The sequence below is a fragment of the Phalacrocorax carbo genome, chromosome 4 (genome assembly GCF_963921805.1).
Source record: "Phalacrocorax carbo chromosome 4, bPhaCar2.1, whole genome shotgun sequence".
NCBI classification, from domain to species: Eukaryota; Metazoa; Chordata; class Aves; order Suliformes; family Phalacrocoracidae; genus Phalacrocorax; species Phalacrocorax carbo.
This window is the reverse complement of record NC_087516.1, coordinates 61,327,979-61,347,975: the sequence shown is the minus strand read 5'-3', so window position 1 is coordinate 61,347,975 and position 19,997 is coordinate 61,327,979. Positions and strand designations below refer to the sequence as shown.

Here is a 19,997-nt window from a genome sequence, read left to right as displayed (position 1 = left end):
CTGGACTGTCCCCTCCTTTCCCTGGAGCTGTCTCGGGGGCTTCAGGGCTTCAGTGGCCACCAGTTTCTCTGTTCCTGGCTGCTGCCTCACCACTGCCTGCACAGCAGGCATGGGAAGGAGCAAACCTCCCCACTAGTCCTTCGGTACAGACAGGTGCTGATCACTGAAGAGGAAGCAAGAAGCCTGGGTGTAAAAGTGACTTCTAACTTACTTTTAAGGGAGAGGGGTAGTTATTTGTAATGCCACAGAGTGTCACATCTGCCACCTTCTTTGTTAGTGCTTTGTTACTTTGTAGGCTGACTGGACAGGGGTTTAGACAAAACCCTTCAAATGAAGATCAGGGCCTCCAGTTCTCATCCCTCCTCCCTAACTCTGGGCATTGATCTGACTCTCTTGACTTTGGAAGATCTCAGAATCACAGAATCACAGAATCCCAGGTTGGAAGGGACCTCAGGGATCATCTAGTCCAACCTTTCTAGGAAGAGCAGAGTCTAAACAAGATGGCCCAGCACCCTGTCCAGATGACTCTTGAAGGCATCCAACGTGGCCAAGTCAACCACTTCCCTGGGGAGATTATTCCAATGGGTGGCTGTTCTCACTGTGAAAAATTTCCCTCTCGTGTCCAATCGGAATCTCCCCAAGAGCAACTTGTGTCCATTCCCCCTCGTCCTTTCCATGTGACTCCTTGTGAAAAGGGAGTCTCCATCTTCTTTGTAGCTGCCCCTTAAGTACTGGTACATGGTGATGAGATCCCCTCTGAGCCTCCTTTTCTCAAGGCTGAACAAACCCAGCTCTCCCAGCCTATCCTCATCTGGCAGCTTCCCAGTCCTTTGATCATCTTGGTGGCCCCATCTGGACCCCTTCCAGCCTGTCCACATCCTTTTTGTACAGCGGGGACCAGAACTGTACACAGGACTCCAGGTGTGGCCTGACAAGCGCTGAGTAGAGGGGGATAATGACTTCTTTCTCTCTGCTGGCGATGCCCTTTTTGATGCAACCCAGCATCCTGTTGGCCTTCTTGGCCGCAGCAGCCACTGTTCGCTCATGTTGAGCTTTCTGTCCACCAGGACCCCCAGGTCCCTTTCCACAGAGCTGCTCTCCAGCCAGGTGGATCCCAGTCTGTGCTGCACTCCCGGATTATGTTTTCCCAGGTGCATGACCTTACACTTCTCCTTGTTGAAATTCATAAGGTTCTTGCTGGCCCACTCTTCCAGCCTATCCAGATCTCCCTTCTGGAGCGTCTACTTCCCCACTCAACTTGGTGTCATCAGCGAACTTCATCAGGCTACACTTGATGCCAGTATCCAGATCACTTATAAAGATGTTGAACAACATTGGGCCCAATATCGATCCCTGGGGGACTCCACTAGTGACAGGTTGCCAGTTTGAGAAAGAGCTATTTACTACCCCCCTGTGGGTGCGGCCTGTCAGCCAGTTCCCCACCCACTGCACAGACCACTTGTCTAGGCCATATCATATTAATTTCTCCAGGAGGAGGCTGTGGGGGACCGTATCAAAGGCCTTGGAGAAGTCCAGGTAGACAATGTCCACCGCCCGCAACATGTCAACCAGGCAAGTCACTTTGTCATAGAAGGCCACCAGGTTTGTCAAGCACGATCTGCCTTTAGTGAAGCCATGTTGGCTTTTCCCAATCACATGCTTCAGTTGACTTGTGATGGCCCCCAGGAGGATTTGTTCCATAACTTTCCCAGGGATTGAAGTAAGGCTGGTGGGCCTATAGTTACCCGGATCCTCCCTCGAGCCCTTCTTGTAGATAGGGGTAACATTTGCCTTCCTCCAGTCCTCTGGGACATCTCCTCCCTGACTGTTTGTGGAAGGTAAGATGCCTTAGAAGCTGACTGTCTCTCCCTGAACTATGCATGGAATGTGGGGGAAGACACCCCAAAAAGTAAGGGATTTTGTCCAAACTATGTGTCTGATCTAACTCTGTTTCTCCCAGGGAGACCACCTGTTTTTGGGCAGCAATGGGGAGCAGGCCTGAGGGCCCTTACAGGCCCTAATTGCTCTGAGCAGCCTCACCTGGGTCCCTCCCACCACCATTAACCTTCATCTGAGGAGCTATTCTTTTCCTGTCTGTGGGTAGGTCTTTATATAGCTCTTGTCCTTTGTAAGTTTGGTGTCCTCCTCTGGATATCTCAGTTTTGTCAGCTTGTGTTTGCTTTTTGTTTGTTGGACTTTTGGCTGAACCTGCTGTTGCCTCTTGCTCAGCTCTGCTTCCACTGCTTGGTTGCTGGGGGACTTGGGCTACATCTATGAGGTTGATGTATGTGGGGTGCTTGTTTTTAGTTTGTTTCCCATCATGGGATTACTTGGGGATGGTCTGTAGCATTAGGTTAAATTGCAAGTGGTGTAGGAGGCTGTTATCAGGTTGCAGCTGTGCAGGGTTCTGTGGTGCTTCCTGCACCCTAAAACTTCTGATGGATTGAGGCTTGAAGGGAGGTTAAATGCAGTAGGTTAACTACCTGCTGTAGATAAAGGCAGGTTATATCTCTGCTTCACCAGCAGTGGTTAACTGTTTAGTTGCAATAGCTTATTGAGAAAATGGGTCCAGACAGTGACAGGATTTGGTGAGGGCTTGGGTGTGCTGTGCCCTGGGGAGCCTGGATGGCTGCCCTGGGCTCTGTGGCAAGTCAGCCTGGGGTGCCTCAGCTTTGAGAGCCTCAGTTAGTCCTAGTCTATAACAGGCCTTAAAGGCTCTTTCCTCCACTGAGTTGAGGAACCAGTTTAATGAACTGAGCTGTGTAGCTTGAGGGTTTTTTTGGATTAACATGTACTTGTTTGCATATCATTCCTCTGCAAGTTGTAGAATCACAGAAACATTAAGATTGGAAAAGACTTCTAAGATTGTCAAGTCCAACTGTCAACCCAGCACCACCGTGCCTCCTAAACCATGCCCTGAAGTGCCACATCTACATGTTTTTTTGAACACTTCTAGGGATGGTGACTCCACCACCTATTGGGCAGCCTGTATAATAATTAATATAATATTATATAATATAATATTATATTATATAATACTATTATATATTATATTATATATAATATAATATATAATATATTATATAATATAATATTATATAATATAATAATTATATAAAATAATATAATAATCCTGTATAATAATTGACACTGTGGCAAGTACACTCTCCTCCTGCCTGCCCTTCCCCTCCCCAGTCAGGGCTTTTTGGCACAGTGATCGCTGGCTCTTCGTTTTCCCGCCCTTTGTGCTTTGCTGTGCCCCCCTGCCCCCAGCCCGTGCACCCTTCAGGAGGGGAGGGAGGAGAGGCGAAACCCCCAGCAGCAGCAGGCCCGCAGCCCATGAGGCGCCGCGGTTCAGAGAAGCTTCTGGACCATGACCAGTTGTGGCACAGCTTGGACCTGACCCGGGGTACAAATGGAGCGCGGCCAGAGCCCCCTCGGAGCGGCCGGCTTGGGGCAGCGGGGCTGTGCTCGGAGCTTCTGCCCTTGGGCCGGGTCGGTGCCTGAGGGAATGTCCCGGGACTGAGCCCCTCGCCTGCTTCTGGGTGAGTGATTCCTTCTGGATACATCCTTCAGTGAAACCCCCCACCCCCAGGGGCGAGCGGTTACACCTTCTGGGTGCCCCGGAGAGGGAGAGAGCTCCTTTTGTGAGGGAGTCAGTGTGGGTGTGCGCACTTTGGACCGTCGTTGTCGTGTGTAAACGTGCAGTAATAATACCCTGACTGACAACTTGAGCCTGTCATGTGTTAAATGTTACTGTAGGGCTGATTGAGTTCAGTTTACCCCTGTTTCTCATTGTTTTTTGTTGTGGTTTTGGCTGTTTTTCATGAAAGAGTTGTTTGAGCTTGTCCTTTGTTTGGTGTACCTCTGTGACAACAGTGCTCTGTAACTGGCTGCTCCAGCATCTCTGTGTGCTCTTCGGGCAGCACTGATCTTTATGAACTCACTCGGTATAGTTGTAAGAGTACAAGTTTTGCAGGTAAGCAAACAGGAGGGGAAAATCTTCTAAATCCATTAGCTGCATGAAATAAAAAGCCTCTGTACACACAGAAAAAGGGTTGTGTCTTCTGTGATCCTCTAACTGCCAAACCAACAGTCCATTTGTGTTTCTGATGAGCTGGAGCAGGACCTATATTGCCTCTCCTGCCTCTGATTTTTCTCCAGATGGTGAGGACTTGTCTCCACCAAGGACAGGACACAGACTTCATGGCAACTGCCCTGCACAAATTGCTGTGTGCCAGACTGACAGGTGTATGAGGACTGGATGATCACCTTTCTGGCGGAATGCAGAAGTGAAATAAGGAGATATGTGGGCTTTTCCCCGCTGATGAAAAGCTTTTACTGACATGGGGCAGTGTGGCCACTGTTGGCAAGGGGCTCTGATTGTCCTCTAAAACTGCCAAGGGTGTGGAGGGAGATGTGGGCAACTTTACTGAAACTGCTCCTCTGACCTCAGGTGAGTTAGGCTGACAAGATAATAGAAATTAGCTTTAAGTTGTCCTTTCCAGTGGCCTAGGAAGCAAATTCTGCTTTTGGGAACTACTTCTGCAATTCCTAGTGTGGAAAGTCTTGTTATGGGATCAGCTGGGACTTTTGGTTGCCTTGTCCAAGTTTGAAAAGGTTTGCATGGGACAACCAGCCACTGAGGTGACAGCTAGTGTGTGGGACTTCAGTTCATCAGCTGGAGAGAAGGGCTTTTATGAGCATGCAGTGCTCACTTCTGGTAGCCTTTTGCTGGCACTGATTTTTACTCTCCTGGAACCTTATCTGAGGAGAAGGCAAAAGCATGTTTCTTGAAAAAGTCCCATGTGACCTGTACTTTCCCCCCTTTTACTGAGACTGTGGAACAGTGTAGCCACTGAAGCTTTGGAGCAGTGAAACTTTCAAAAATGCAGCCTGTCTGCAGACTGAAAGCTGTATCATTTATTTCAGAATTAAGATAGGACGTGGTTTAGATGACACGAGCACAGAGCTTTTGACAGCAGTGAAGCTTACATTTGATTCTGAAGATAAAATCGCTTCAATTTTCAAATGGCTGTTGTAACTTTCACTAGGGAATTTAATATCTAGCAAAAGCTCTTGCAAAACCTTTAAGGTAACCTGTAATGAAAAACAAAATCACAGTTCTATTGTTCAAAATAACTTGATCAGTTAAGGGGTCTATTTCTTGCTTTATTTCACACCTGCCCCTTTGTCCTTAAACAAAACCTGAATGATGGTCCTCCTTCCAAGAGAAGAAGAAATCTTTCCACCTTTAAGACCAAAAGGTGCAAGTATCATTTAACTATGTACTTTGAAGCTGGTGCTTAGCATGAGCTGTGTTTTCAGAGCTTTGAAGGAATGATGGGAAGTATGATATCTTATTTGTTGGGTGTTGGTCTTGCATGCTTGAAATCCAAAACGAGTAGTGCAAGTTAGTACTTTTTGAAGCTGTTGGTAACTGGAAGGGAACACAGTTGGAAGAATCAACTGACACGTATGTCAGTCTGGCAGGAGAGTTCTCACTTTAAGTCAGCCCAGCCTCCTCACATGCATTGCTGACAGTTGCTGTGCGAAGCCCAGCTTGGGTAGGCGCTGTTCAGACTGAGACCGCTAAATGACTCCTGCAAAGCCGCATGGGTATTTCTTTTGATTGCTTGTGCTGATGACTGAGCTTGAGCCCAAGATGTGTTGTTGCTGAAGTCTGTAGAGGCATTGGCTGTGCTGTCCTCCCTGTGAGTGAGAAATAGCAGCATGCTAAAGAGCTAATGATCAGAACAGACATGGCCAATGGGATGGTAAAGGAACAGCTGTAGGGATTAAGGGAAGAAATGTTATTGGTGCTTTTCAGCATTAATAACATCCCAATCCTGTGATCTTTCATATATATCTAGGAGTAAGATGCCAAATGCCTCCATTATCCTGGATGTGTCGGAGTGAGGCCTCAAAGGTTGCAGGTATGGAAGAGGTGAGTGTGCGTTTGCTTGACGTGCTGCTTGCTGGTTCCTGGCCTACCTGCAGAATACTTTCCTGTCTGCAAAAGTGCAACATTAAACTTTGAGTAGATAGCTGAGAACTTAGAGTGTAATTTACAGTGTTTTCACATCCCCTTAGTTTTAGGTTCATATAAAATGTCTTGTTTATTTTCCTGATTATTCATTTCAACTGTACATATGATTAAAAATAATGAATGGTTATTAATTTTTATCGTTAGTACTATCATTACACCTACTAATATCCTTTGATATTATTGCAAAAATTATCTTTAATAGTTTTAATAGGAGCTATTTCCCCATACTAATGAGTATATAAATCAAAGTATTAAATAAGATAGAAAGTACAATTTTGGACTCTATTCTGAAAATGAATCCCCTCTGTGGAGAGGATATCTTCAGGTTTTGCTCAGAACAATGACACGTGTTTCTTCCATGTACTTACACGAGATGGGGTTTAACAACCTGACTGATGCCAATTAAAATCTGTGGCAGTAGGGAGACAAATTAAAAGGTAGGAGAAAAAGCAGCTGGGATGTTGCATTGCTGAACTCAGTCCTTATGTCAGGATTTTTTATGCCACTGGCTGCAACAAGGTGGGGAATACTGAGTACTCTGGGGAGTCCCACCTGAAGGACTTCATCATGAAGTTCAGGGCAAGCCTGTGTATTTAGTAGATATTGGTCATTAAATTCCATAGGAACATGCAATAGTGTTCCTTGTTTAATTACTGGGATGCCATCTCTGTTAAAGCTGAGATGTGGCAAAAACGAATAGTCTCTCTCGTAATCCTCCAAAGGATGTCTTCTAAACGCAGTAAACCGTCTCTGCCCTCTTATTGTCCTCTTGCTTTGCTGCTTGTAACAGAGCAAATCCTAGCAAGGATATGGTGCTGGCAATGGATCAGAAAGTCAGGCCGGCTTCCTGTGCTTTCTTGTTTTATTGGGTGTTTTACCCAGCTCTAGATAAAATGCCATTAATTTTTGTGAGTTGTTTTTTTTTTTTTAGGAAATAGTGAACTAAAGCTCACTTCATGCAGCACAATGCTCTTTCCAATATGAGCAAAAGCAATATAGCAGGATAATATTTTGGCACGTTTTCTGTATTCCTAAAATTTTCTATTCAGAGTTGAGACCCCTGCTTTAAGAGGATTGCAGACTATTTGCTATGGATCCTTCTAACAAAAGGTCTTCAGATACCCAGTTTAAGCTAATTGTAGCTAATCTTGACACAATTTTTGAGGCCGAGGACATTGCTACAGCGCATGAGGGAATGTTACTGTATTGAATGAAGCTGCTAGAAAGTAAAAGTGAAAAAGTGCAGAGGAAACAGAGTTGTGCACCTAGCCTATTGCTGGCCAAATACGCTGAGCAATTGCAGGGTTTAGTGATTTCAGTGCGAGTCTGCTGGCTGCATTTCCAAGGTGTTGACTTTCTCCTCCATTTTGCAGTGAACCCTGTCCTGGGATGACAGCAGAGATGGCTAGTGTTTAGTGTCATAGCTGATAATTGGACAGGGGTTTTGTTTCTGTATGTGGGGTGGAGAGTAAGAGCTGTTAAGAAACTTCTCACAAAAAGAAAATGAGGCAGCAAATAAAGTTGTTGAGTGGAGAGTTTAAAATTAAATTTTCCTTGCAGTGCTTAACTAACCTGTGGACCTCACTGCCAGAGAATGCTATGGAGGGTATTAGTAAAACTTCAGAAAGGTTTAGTCAAGTTAATGAACATGTTGCATACCCATTAATGCAGTTAATGCTCTAGATAAAAATCTTCCTTGGGAACACTCATCTCTCAAAGTGGAAGGATGTGATGGGGGCCAAGATCTGTGTTGACTGTTGCTCTAAACAATTGCTAGATAGTAGACATTAGTTAGCTGGACTTCAGTCTGATCCAGAAGAGGTCCTCATAGTTTCCTGTTCCTAGGCTTTGAGGACAACCTTTTTTCCTCAACAATTTAGATGCCAGCCTTTAGATGGGTCACTGGGAAAATAGCCTGAGCTGGAAAACTAGAGCTGGGTCCTACCTAGAACTGCTACCAGCAGTGCTGGGAGGCAATAGGCTATTGCAAGTAGGGTGACTGGAGCTAAGTGATTTGGCCAGGGTCATGTTGTAAGCCTGCAGCAGTGAATTGAACGTGGGTCCATGGTGCCCTGAGGCAGCATGTGATGTTCCCCTTGGTCCTTTCAGTCTGCAACCCACTCTGCTGGTCTGTAGTAAGTGCTCCCTTTACACTGGTATAAGGCATATCTGGGGATAAATGCTTTCAAATCTACTTGGCTTTGCTAATGGACTGTAACTGAGGCAGGCTTGAAAAACTTTTAATGTTGTGCAACAGTTTTGCATTACTGTTGGTGGTGGGTTTTTTTTTTTGCAAGAGAAGATGAAAACTACACAAGCAAATGGGGAGAATTACAGATGCATTTTCTGTTTGACCTTAGTAAATGAGGTCTTTGGTGCCAGTCATCTTTCAAACTACTTGATTATATATCATCATGTGTGTCTGTCCAAGAGCATCTCTCGTTTGAATAGCAACAGCTCCCTCTGTCTGCCTTGAGTAAACAATGGGCTGTTGCACATCAACAGATGATGCTATTTTCTTGCCCAGTGAAATTCATGCTCTCTAGGTATATTTGCAGCTTAAATGGATTAACTTTGAGATGGTTTTAGATTTTCTTCATATATTTTTAGGAGTGATTGTAAAATTTTCGCTATTACTTCAACTTCCAGTTTATGAATGGAACAACTATGTTATAAAAGGCGGGGGGGGAGGGAGTGGGAAGGGGGGGCTTGCATTAGTGCAAGAAGGTATTTTCTGTTGAAAGGGAGCTTTGAACAACCCGTGAATTGCTGTCACATTGAGCATGTCTCTAGAGATTTGAAAGTTTTATACCCTCTTCGAAAGTGCTGCTATTGTCTGTGTAACAAATGTGAACTGAACTGTTCTGTTAAAAGTAAGTCATGCACACTTAAGGACATAATAGTAGCTCAGCGTTAACAATGCTGCTACATTCATTTCAGCAAACTGTTATGGTAGTACAACTGAAGCTCTAGCAAGCCGTTTGCCTTGTGATGAAAAGCCAGCATGCGATTAAAGGCATGCTATTAACATTTCCTAGCTCTTTTCTCACTTTGACATTTGTCCCGTATTAGGGTTTTTGATCACAATCTCAGCAGTGGACTTACTATGTACAGCACTTGAAGGTTTCACAAGGCTGCCTATGAAGGGTACATCAAATCTCATCTGGTATTTGCTGCAATAGATAAAGGAGGGAAACAATAACCTGGCTGAAGCCTGTTTTGGCTTATAATATTTTTTTCCACGAACTTCCCTTCTTTGTACTTGGTTTGGGTTTTTTTTAGCATACGAAAATAGCTAGGGCTCCAGCTCCAAAGTACAACACAGGTAATGGCTTGATGCGGCTCTACTACTAGGAAGGGGCTTGCAATGCATTAGGCTGCAGGGTGTGTTTAGATGACAAGCCAAAAATGTTATTCTCCAGTGCAGGAAGAAAGCTTGTGACTGTAGGAGATGTAGTCCAGCCAGGGTGCGCTGGATTCGAGTGGCACGTACAGTCCCTTAAACTGGCTATGGTTCCTGTGAAGTTTTGCTGCAGTCTCTCTGAATAAGTATTTCAGTTCTAGTGTTTCAATCTTTGAGGGATTTTCCTCTTAACATAGAATTCCCAACTGGATGGTAGAATGTGTTTTACTGTTAGGTTACTGCTGCCTCCTTACTGAAGAGTAACAGATACCTTCAAATGTTTTCCTCAAGCAGTTAGATTAAAAGAAAAAAAAACAAACCCAAGCCACCACAAAATAACACAAACCACCAAAAAAATTCCCCACCCACAACAAAACCAACAATGTCAGTTTGCTGCTGTTCATGACTTCTGCTTTTGGAGTGAAATACCAAGGTTGTGTTTGCGTCTGTGCACGTGGTCAGAGATGTAAGAAAAGTTGCAGTGAATGTGGAGTTGTGTTTCATGGCATGGATCAAACAAGTGTGTATGCCTATACTTAAGAAAAATCTTGTGTAAGAGCAGTCATTTGTAGAGTCCTTTTATCTTCCATGCTTTATAACCACGCCTGAGTGATGGGTTTTAGAGGCATGTAACTTGTGGAAGACGTAGTTAAAGCTTTGTCAGAATTAGAATGTGCTCACAAATTTTGATAGCGTATAGCATTACCTACTGAAACTGTTGAGGCACCCGAGTCTCTCCTCAGAGGTGACAGTCCTACTGTGGATGTGTTTGTTAGATGTCCCCTTCTGGATTTAACTCCTATACTTCAGACTGTCTAAATGCACATATAAAATAAAACCACTTTCCATTTAAAAGGTCATGATGCAAATTCATGATGCATTTTTCTGTTGTTAATAAAATACGAAATCCTTTCACATGATAACATATTTCATGGTTTTCCTTTTCCTTCAATAAATGTTGTCAAGATCAACAAACATTCCTGAATGAAATACAGTAGCTTCTGGGGCAGGGGCTGGGGGAACCGAAACAACCCAAGCTGTACAGCTCACTGACAGTCCACTCAGCCCCAGGCTACATAGCTAAATTATTAATTCAGTCATTGCTGACTATTCAGCAAATGCCTGGCCAGCAACTGCCTGGTCCTTTCAAGTGCCTTGGCTCTTCTGTTCATTTTTTTTGTGGCCGTCTGTCCAGCCTCTGCTTGCCAGGAGGATGACTGCAGCCCAGCTTCCTGGCTGTGGTTACATCATCCTGGTCACCCCAAAGTCACTGTGGAAGGCTGCTAGTCTCTGCTGCCTATGTGCCAGCTTCAGCTGAGCCTGAATCTGGTGCTGTACCCATTAGCCAAGTCTAGCATTACACACAGGATGTTCCATTTAGCTCTGTAGCAGGGACAAAGGCCTCTCAAATTGTTCCCTGTAGTCAAATACTCATTTCACTGGAAATCTTTCCTGAACCTGTACAATTTCACCCAGTGAAATTCTCCTTAATACAAGGTCTATCTATAGAGGGCGCTTTTTTTCATGAAACAATGCTTGCCTTTTTTTTTTTAAATACATACATATATAGATAAAATAGTCCTAATTAGAAAGGGAAGTGTTATTGTCTTAAAAGAATTGTGCCCCTATGAAACTTAGTTATGCTTCAGTCTCTTAAAAGTTGTAATGTATACTTGCCCAAAGGAAAACGGCATGTGGTGACTGCAAGACAGTATGTTTATATGTAAGAAATCATCCTGTTGTCAGTACTGTTGATAACAGACCTAGTTAAAGCAGGGGGAAGTAGATGAACAGCACCATACTAATAACATAATGAGGGCTGTTGGGCTTGGTGAGCTATTCTGTGGTTAGCTGCATGTTTTCAAAACAAATGGTTCAGTGTAACATGTTATTTTGCATGCAAAATAAGTCTGTGGTGAGTTCTGTTCTTTTTCTTTTTACAAATAGCTCTGTGCTGGTCCACAGCATTAGTTGTATGAGGCTCAGTATGCTTTTGAGAGCAAAGAGTGCCTGCTATAGGGAGAGATACTTTGCTGATCTGTTCACCAGTTAGGTGAATCTAGCTAGATAGATTGGATAGGTGAATGTAGGAGACAACTATGATCACTATGCTGTACTACTAAGCCAGATGTCTGGCATCTCCTTACCGTTGTCTTGGCATTGCTTGCATGAACACCCGCTTGTTATCAGAGCCAACTGGCCACAGGGAATATTCTGATCTGCGCTTTCTGTTTACTGGTCCCAGAGCACAGCCTTGCTGCCTGCAAAACCTGGAGAGCCAGCCAAGAGGCATTGAAGTATGTGTGCTAGGGCTGTGGGTGTCTGAGGCAGTCTTTAAAGCCTAAGTGAATTGTTTCCAAATCTAATTGGTATTTTGGATCTCCCTTGAAGCATTTGGGTAATTGGAGCTGTACTGTGTATGTTTGGGTGGGGTTGGTGGGGAGAAGGCTGAGGTTTTTTTTTCAGGTCAGTGAATATTGCCATTCCAAGGGGAAGTGAATGTTTCTCCCAGCTGGTTTGGTGTTTTAAGGGCCATTTCTGTCAGCTGTAGTGACAAAGGGTCATCAGATCCTTCCCCTGTGCCTTGGACTTGTATTGTGGGACTTAATTTCTCCATGCATGCAGGCAAACCAGGAACAGAGGCGGCTTGGACCATGTATCTTCTGTCTAAAGGATGGAGGGGAAAAATGCTTCCCTCATGCTCATTAGATGATCAACATAAGGGAGCCAGGGTCAACCCATCTGTCCCTTACAAAAGACTTTTGCAGTGAATGAGGACCAAGGGCACTAGAAGTGAAAGGAGGTATGTCCAGGAACAATGTCTGAGCTGGCCTTTCACAGCACCTCCTGGCTGGTGCCACCACCACTGGGGTCTGTGGCACACAAGTGGCAGGCTTGCCAGCTGCTGTAGCTAGCAGGGAGGAATTGGGCTAGCACACAGCTTGTCTGTCTTTCACTTTTGGGAAACACCCAGTTTTTGACCTCCAGACCTACATAATAGGGTTCCCACACACAGCTGGAAGCACCATGTGAGGCACAAACCTCAAGTGAGGGCTAAACTGAAGTAAGAGCCAGAGGTCTTAACCAGTCTCTGGTTAGTCCATGAGTGCTGCTGTTGTCCCTGACCCTCTGTCTACTCATCTGCACCTGCAGGGTTGAAAGCCATAAAGAAATTCTGTTCAGTCTGAACCAAAAAGTACAGCTGGGCTTTGTGTGCACAAAGGGCTTTATAAAGGTCATGAATTGAGCTCTTGTGCTGACCTTTTTGTGATTTACTTCTCATTGTTTCTCTTTCTCCAGGAATTCCTCCTCTGAATTGCCATCTGCTAGCTTTTTTAACAGGGAGTTCTGTGTTACAGGTTTTCTATTAGTCCATTTCTTACCACCTTTGTGCAGGAAAGCTGGACCACTGTGGAGGTCTGTCACTGCCTCCATGTGTTGCTAAATCTACTGGAGTCATTCTGGAGAGTTGCTAGTTTTTTGGAGGGGAAAGAACAACTCCACATGGTCTGCAGCACTGGGCGCAGGCTAATCTCTGGGACACACTCTGGGAAATCAAGGGTGTGAGAGAGACTGTTGGACCAAACACAAATTCATTGTTTTTACAATCAATTCTATGTTTTAGGTCTGTAGGGAGTTCATTCAGATTCATTCATCAGTCTTCTGTTACCAGTTCTGAGCATGTTTTGAACTGCTTTCACTCTGATGCTGTGAAAAAGGATGAGCCGCGAAAGACCAGCTATAGAGATGCTTCTCCTGGCCACTTGTTATAACATGGGTTTACTGCTGCGCTCCATCCTGCAGATAGCTGATACAATAGACTGACATGGTTCTGTCTCTCACTTCATTAACAAACACTGTAAAATGCTCAGGATGCTTTTGATTAGTAGTGATGTAGTTATGGCACGTGTGCAGTCTCCTTATATATTTCTTTCAAAATACTCAAGGTGATTAGGTCACACTGTCAGCATTAAAAATTCTTCATAATTCTACTCTTGGAAGAAACCAGCATCTCCTTCTGTGCAGAAGAGTGAGGGAAGCTGCTTCTGTTGAAACTCACACAGGTACTCTTTTGGAGCTGAAATGCATCAATTGTAAATAGAAGGTTGTTACTACCGTTTTGTGGTTTCAACTATGGCAGAAAATCAAAGGCTAGGTTATGAAAAGCAGGAATTCTGGAGAAGGATTAACTTACCCATCTGTGGGGCAAGTGTCTAAATAATGGTTTAAGCTCCCTCTGATGTGATAGAGTGGGTTGTCTGTGAGAGACGCTTGATTTCTTTAAAATAACTAGTTTAGCCTAGATGCCTGACTTTAAGCCATTCAGTGTTGGGTAAGATGATTCTCTCCTGCATATCTATATTAAGAAACAAGCTGTTGATTTTTTCAGTTTTCCAGTCTTAATAATTATAAAAATTCAAAGGCTCTCCTAGAAAAAATAGGAATTGGGGTTGGGATGTGTGCACTCGCCTATCCCTTCCTAATGCCAAAACCCACTTTTCAGATTGAGAAGGTTGGCGAGTGCTGGGTTGTGCTGCACCCCAAGAAAATACTGAATGTCAATGTATTTGAATACCAAAATGCAAGGCAGAAACATTATTTTAAAAACTACAGGTTTCTGGGCAAAGTAATTGCTGATTCTCAGAGAAAATGTATGGCATCCCCTGAACATTGATAAACCCCACTTTATCTGTGGAGATTTCACGAGCCAGTAAAACCCAGCATCTCCATTGTTTTTGTTCTGACAGGTGGTATCTCACCTAGTGCTTCCCCTGAAAGGGCCAGACGCCTTTCTTTGCCTTTTTTTTCTCCTGGGGTCTCTGAACTCCAGTTTGTCCCTAGTTCCCTTGCACAGATCTGTTTTGAGGCATGAGTTAATATGATGCTTCTTGGTCCCTCAGATGTCTGAATTTGAGTCCCTCAGATTCACTTCCCAAAAGGTAGGCTGTTTCTCAGGAAGCTGTGTTCAGCTAGGTGAAAAACCTGTAATCTGAAAGTGGTATTTGCAGTTAGGCACTCTAGTACCACAGAAAATTTGAGGACCAATTATAATCAATTAGCTACCATTTATCTGAAAATCCCATCTTTAAAATTACGGATTTTTAAAAATAACTTTGAAAGGTGAGAAAGAATAGAAAAGTGGTATGGAAAAAATCCAGGCTGCTTTTTTGTCTTGTACAGGCTTGCTTATTCAAAGCTTCTCCCAGAAATCCAACAAAAATAAAATTACTGTAAATAACAGGGGAACTATGAAGGCTTCTGCTGACATTGGTAAGCTTGATATTGTGTACTTAAAATGAACATGAGGAGCCAGCCATTGCCTTGAGATTTTAAAATTTGTTTTAATAGAACACAATAGATAGACTGGAACAAGACAACCCTATAGATAGTAAAAGTTTAGGTGTGTTGGTTGAGACAGACTAAATGGGGCTTTGTAGACAAATAAGGCCACAGTAAAGACATGTTTCAGTTCTTGGGTTTGGGGTGGGGTTTTGGCTGGGTTTTTTTTTTTCTCCCAGTTAACATTGCTTCAATCTCTTGGATTCATCAGGACCTTGCTGGCTGTAAGTTGTGGCTGGCTGTACAGGACTAGCTATACTAATTTACCTATTATTCCTCCTTTACCACCACAGTTTAAACACTTTTCACTCTCCAAGGCAGAGAAAAATTTGCAGGGCTCAGGTTTTCATGTATAATGAGACCTTCAAAGTCCAAAAGAAGCATGCAGAAATCAAAGGCTTGATGTGAAGTGATTTGAGTCTGAAAATAGCAATGCAGTTGGCTCTTCCATTGAAGTGGTTGTATTGCCTTTAGGATTTCCTGTAATCAGCCACTTCCTGGATATTGATAATTTAGCTGCTGCCACCACTCTGGAAAAGGTAATTCATTAACCACTGTATAACAACTTTCTCAGTTGTTGTTCCCCAGCTGGCTACGTGCATTTCTCAAAGGGTTTTTTCTTTCAGTTTTATGTATGTTGATATATATTATTTCTCTTTTGCATAAGGTCCCCAACAACAAGTGGACTTCTCATGCTGGAAAGCAGTATTTCCATTTTAAATAGTCACAAATCCACTTTTTGTGAGGAGGCCAAGGCAGGAGCATGGCACTATTCACATAGCTAGACCACTGAGCAGACATCTTCCTGTGCTTTCTGAGCAAGACTTGCTGGGAGCAGAGTGACAACATGGGGCTTACACTAGGCAGAGCCACCTGCCTCAGAAAAAGAAATCCTGGGGTTAGCAATTATGATACAACCTACTTAAAACCCTGTAACTAAGGGCTGGCTCTTATACATCCAACTCTGATAATTTCCAGCCTCACCAGAATTTTTATTTTAATGTTGTTTTTTATAATTTCTATGCCAAGTGTATTGCTGTATATGTCAGACTATCTCTTGATTCCAGTTTTGCCAGCTATAATCTTGTTCCGCAGGTTCAGGGGTAAGTGCTGGTCCTGCAACATACTACAACTCAAACAAGAATTGATTGTGGTAACTTGGCTGTCTACTCTGGCAATTCCAGCTAGTCCTGACTGTAAGGGGCCAGTTTGGCCCCTTAATGCATTCTTAAAGCTTATCTTAAAGCATTTCTTTAACATATCCTAACATCTCCAGTGGTAACTGTTCTTTTAGGGGCACCGATGGGCCCAAGTGAAGCCATGGCATGCCACTTTCTTAGTGTACCTCTCCTCCTGCCATTGCGAGCAGGTCGAAGGACCCTCTTGAAGAAAGATCTTATTGCAAAATACTCCCAGGTGAGGAAAACTGCATTTTGTTAGCAAGCGTCTTTCACCCAATGTATGTGTTTGTTGCCGTGGGTGGAAGGACTTGCTGTGCTGGACTGCCAGGGAGTTATTCCTTTGTTTGCAGTGCTCTTTCGAGTACAGGGCCATGCTGAAAGGCAAAGCTCCCCAGCTGCTAGGCAGCATCATTTTTTCCATGCCACATCTTCAGCATTTGCACCATTTCTGGGAGGAATAGAAAGCTGGGCTGACATGATAGTAAATAGACAAGATCCAGGCACTGCAGCTGTGGGGGACACTGGACTGAATCTTGCAAAGAACAGGCAAGTCTTTGCAGGTCTGAGGTACGCTTGATAAAGCAGGAAATAGCTCTGTAAAAGCCTGGTGCACTGGCCATGGTACCATGCTTAAAAGGGCCCCATGTTCCTCCCTGAGATTGCCACGTACCTTCGGTGTCTTGCCTGGTCTGGGGAGAGATGTGTTCTTGCTGATAGTCAGCAGTTCTTCTCCTGCCTGAGACTGGTGAATTCATAGCTCTGAGACACACGCTAAGGCAGCATCCTCACTCAGTTACAAATCATCTATGCTTTCTCAGTCCTGTGCTTCCCAGACCTCAATAATTTCATCATTCCATCTGAACAGGAGTTTTACTTTGTTAAATTCAGGGAGTGCCACTGATGGCTGCAGTCTTTTATCCTGGCCTTCTCATTTTCTGCCAAACCCATAATGAATGGTTAATCTCAGTATGTTGCAGAGTGCAACTACCTGTTTCTTTTGCTTGTAATAAAATGTATACCATTTGATCTGATTGTGCAGCATCTGTATATGGATTTTTTGTCATTTCATCTGTTTTACATTGTGAACCCTCTTAAAGACCTGTACCATAACTCTGGAAAATGTAATTTTTCCCCTATTGTCCCTCTTTTTTTTTTAATGAACTGATTTCACTATTTCTAATGCACATCCTTATGTGCCTTTACCACCCATCCATGCTAAGGCTGAAGTGTATTGATTCTAAATATACATTCCAGTAGTCTTCATGCTCATTGTCAAAAATCAAAGCAGCCAGATACACCTCTGGTCTACAAGCCCACGCTTTCATGGAGATACCACTTTAAAAATCAAATCTGACCCTCTCTATTCATGGTCTAGAGCAAATGCTCCATGCGTGTAAATTGCTACAACTCCATGGGGCTATTCAAATCGACACCAAAAGGAGCTGTGGTGTTCCAGAGCAGCACCTCTTCTGACATATCTGTATATTGGAATGATGCAAGTCAAACAGTACTTAAATAATTCAAGAGCATGGAAACACTGGACCTATTGATTTTTCCTCTTTCTTGAAGGTATTTATACTAATTTTTCTTCAATATTCTTTTTAGGTTGAAACACTGAAAGCACAGTAAGGTGGAAAATGAGTTCTGCGGAAACATCTTCATAGGAGGCTTGATTGCTGTTATGCCGAGAGCAGCTATTTGAATTTACTAATGTATCATTCACTTCAAAATAACCCTGTAATTTTTATGTTGTAAATTCAATACTTGCTATTTAATACTGCGTAAACTATATTGCTAGTTCTCAGGACTAAACTTACCATAATAGCTATATCCAATATATACTCCACTGGATAGCTTGAAAGTCTAGCATATTGCTTGCAGCAACTTAACGCAGACGTGTTGCTGACTGACTTGCTGCAGCGTGGTTTGTCACAGATTAACTCTTCAAATAACCAGGGCTTAGACTTTAGGAGTAGCCCTGAAAAGCCCAATGACTATGTAAACATAATTCTGCAGCTCACTTGCATCTTCCTCTCTTCAGGAATGGCTACAAAACCAAAGTGGTCACAGTTTTCTTACTTGTCAACCCACCTCCCAGTACAGTGGGGGAACTACTTGCTAGTGCGTTATTTTGCTTCTCTGGCCTTATTGAAATGCTGTCTCATAGCTGGTGGGTTTTTAAGACCAGAAAATATGTGGGTAATGGTGGTGTGAACTTTTGTTCATAGCAACTCACCTCCTGTCTGTATAACCAGCATTAGTAATTCTTTTTTAGAAATGTGGAGCTGACGCACAGTTTTCCATCACTTATGTTCAGATAGTACAGATGACCTCAGAGGTATCTACTCATTTTATGGACCCCCTACCTTTGAAGTCATTAGTACTTAATTTTCACTGCTTCTTGCACTTAACAATGTTAGTAGTGGCTTCATGAATTACTAATGTGGTGCTTAAAGGTGAAAAGTAAAGACCTCATCAAATTCTGGATATTTGCATATACATTGCAGATAATTATGTATCTGAGAGGCAATGCTTTTTTCTCTCCCCCCTTTGCTGTTAGGGTATTCAATAAGAAAGTCCATTTAATATCTTTTGCTGCTGAGGATTAACCTTTGTTTAATGCTGTCCGGTCCTATATGGTATATGATATGCTGCATTAACCCTCATTTGCAAAGCAGCTTCTTGGGTTCTGTTGTGTTTACAGTGGCAAGCTCCAAGAGGTAATTACAGACCTCCTTCGTTAGAAGTTCAGTGCTGCAGATGAAGTCTTTCCCAGTAAACCAGAAATCACATATACAGTTCGACTGAAGAACTCGGAGAGACCATCTTTTTCTTTTTGCTCTGAAATTCTCCATTGAAAGCAGTTCTTCAAAGCATTGAAGAGCATACTTAGCATCACACCCTTGAATTCAGTAAGGTAATTCTGCCTTTGCTAAACAGGCATGTCTTTAAACAAAGCACTTCAACACATGCTTAATCAGTTATTGAAACGAGAGGTATGGTGTATATATAGCGTCCACATTTTAAAAAGGGGATTTTTTTTTTCTGGTGTATATGACCTCTTTAAGCAGGAAACATGCTTCTAGCTTGAGAAATGGCTTTTTTTTCTTTTTCAACAGCATTTCAATTCAGTATAGATAAAAATGGTCTTTTAAGAATCAGTCAAAGGTTTAAATGCCTGTTTTGCCCAATCCCTTTTGAAACCCTGTTCAGACACAAAGTTTCTTTGAAATAAGTAATTGTGCCAGAAGGTACGTTCATCAGGATACTGTTTTTAGTATCACCTGCATAAACCAAATCACAGATGCTTCAATCAAGGATGATTTTTTTAAAGAAAGGCTTTAAATTGCCTACTCTGTAGTGTCACATGCTTGTCTGTAATTTAGTGTCTTATCCAACGGAGTGTCACAGGGATTAGCTTCTTCTGGAAAGTAGAAATGATTAGGAGATTAAAAATCCATATACAATGCCCTGATTTTTTTATAGAGTACTAAAAACATCTGAAAAATGTTTAAATTATTATAATTCTGATAATCATGTTCTAGACATTCTTTCTGTCCCCTATTATATCATGGTTTTTTAGTTTTTTTTTTAACCAGAGTAATGAGTTAAAATTTGGGTTACATAGTATTTGGGTTTTACAGTTGCTTTTTGTTTATTAAAAAGGAGATGGGTAAAACTGGCATCGTGAGCAGAGCTGTAGTGCCACTCTGGCATGGAGAGGCAATCCACAAAGCATTAGCTGAAAGAGGAACTTTGAGGAATTTTAACTCTTGCACATCTGAGGCAATAGCTTTAGGAATAGAACTGTGGTATTCTCCATCTTTTCAGTGACAGGTAACATCACAAATGACATGAGACTTTCAAAAGGGGTCATTCTGTTCTAGCTGTTAAAGTGGGAGGTAGCCATCAGTTGACTTGACGGGATTAGAGTGGGCAAGTTGGGTGTCAGTAACTAAAAAACTTCTTGTTTTAAATTAACTTCACACTGCCTGGTTTGGCAGTGCTAGTGTACAACTCTCTG

General features: G+C 42.9%; 1 long non-coding RNA gene across 2 annotated transcripts in view; it reads left to right on the top strand.

Annotated features, from left to right (window-relative positions):
* Positions 1-1,226: 1,226 nt before the first annotated feature.
* Positions 1,227-19,997, top strand: part of LOC135313136 (uncharacterized) — a 51,045-nt gene continuing 32,274 nt past the window's right edge. Inside the window, exons 1-4 of one of the 2 annotated variants that reach the window (XR_010372735.1) lie at positions 1,227-2,100; positions 4,165-4,456; positions 5,874-5,947; positions 16,087-17,004. This is a non-coding gene — a long non-coding RNA (uncharacterized LOC135313136). Of the gene's footprint in view, positions 2,101-4,164; positions 4,457-5,873; positions 5,948-16,086; positions 17,005-19,997 lie in introns of those variants that run through there. The other variant, XR_010372734.1, reaches the window with a different exon arrangement.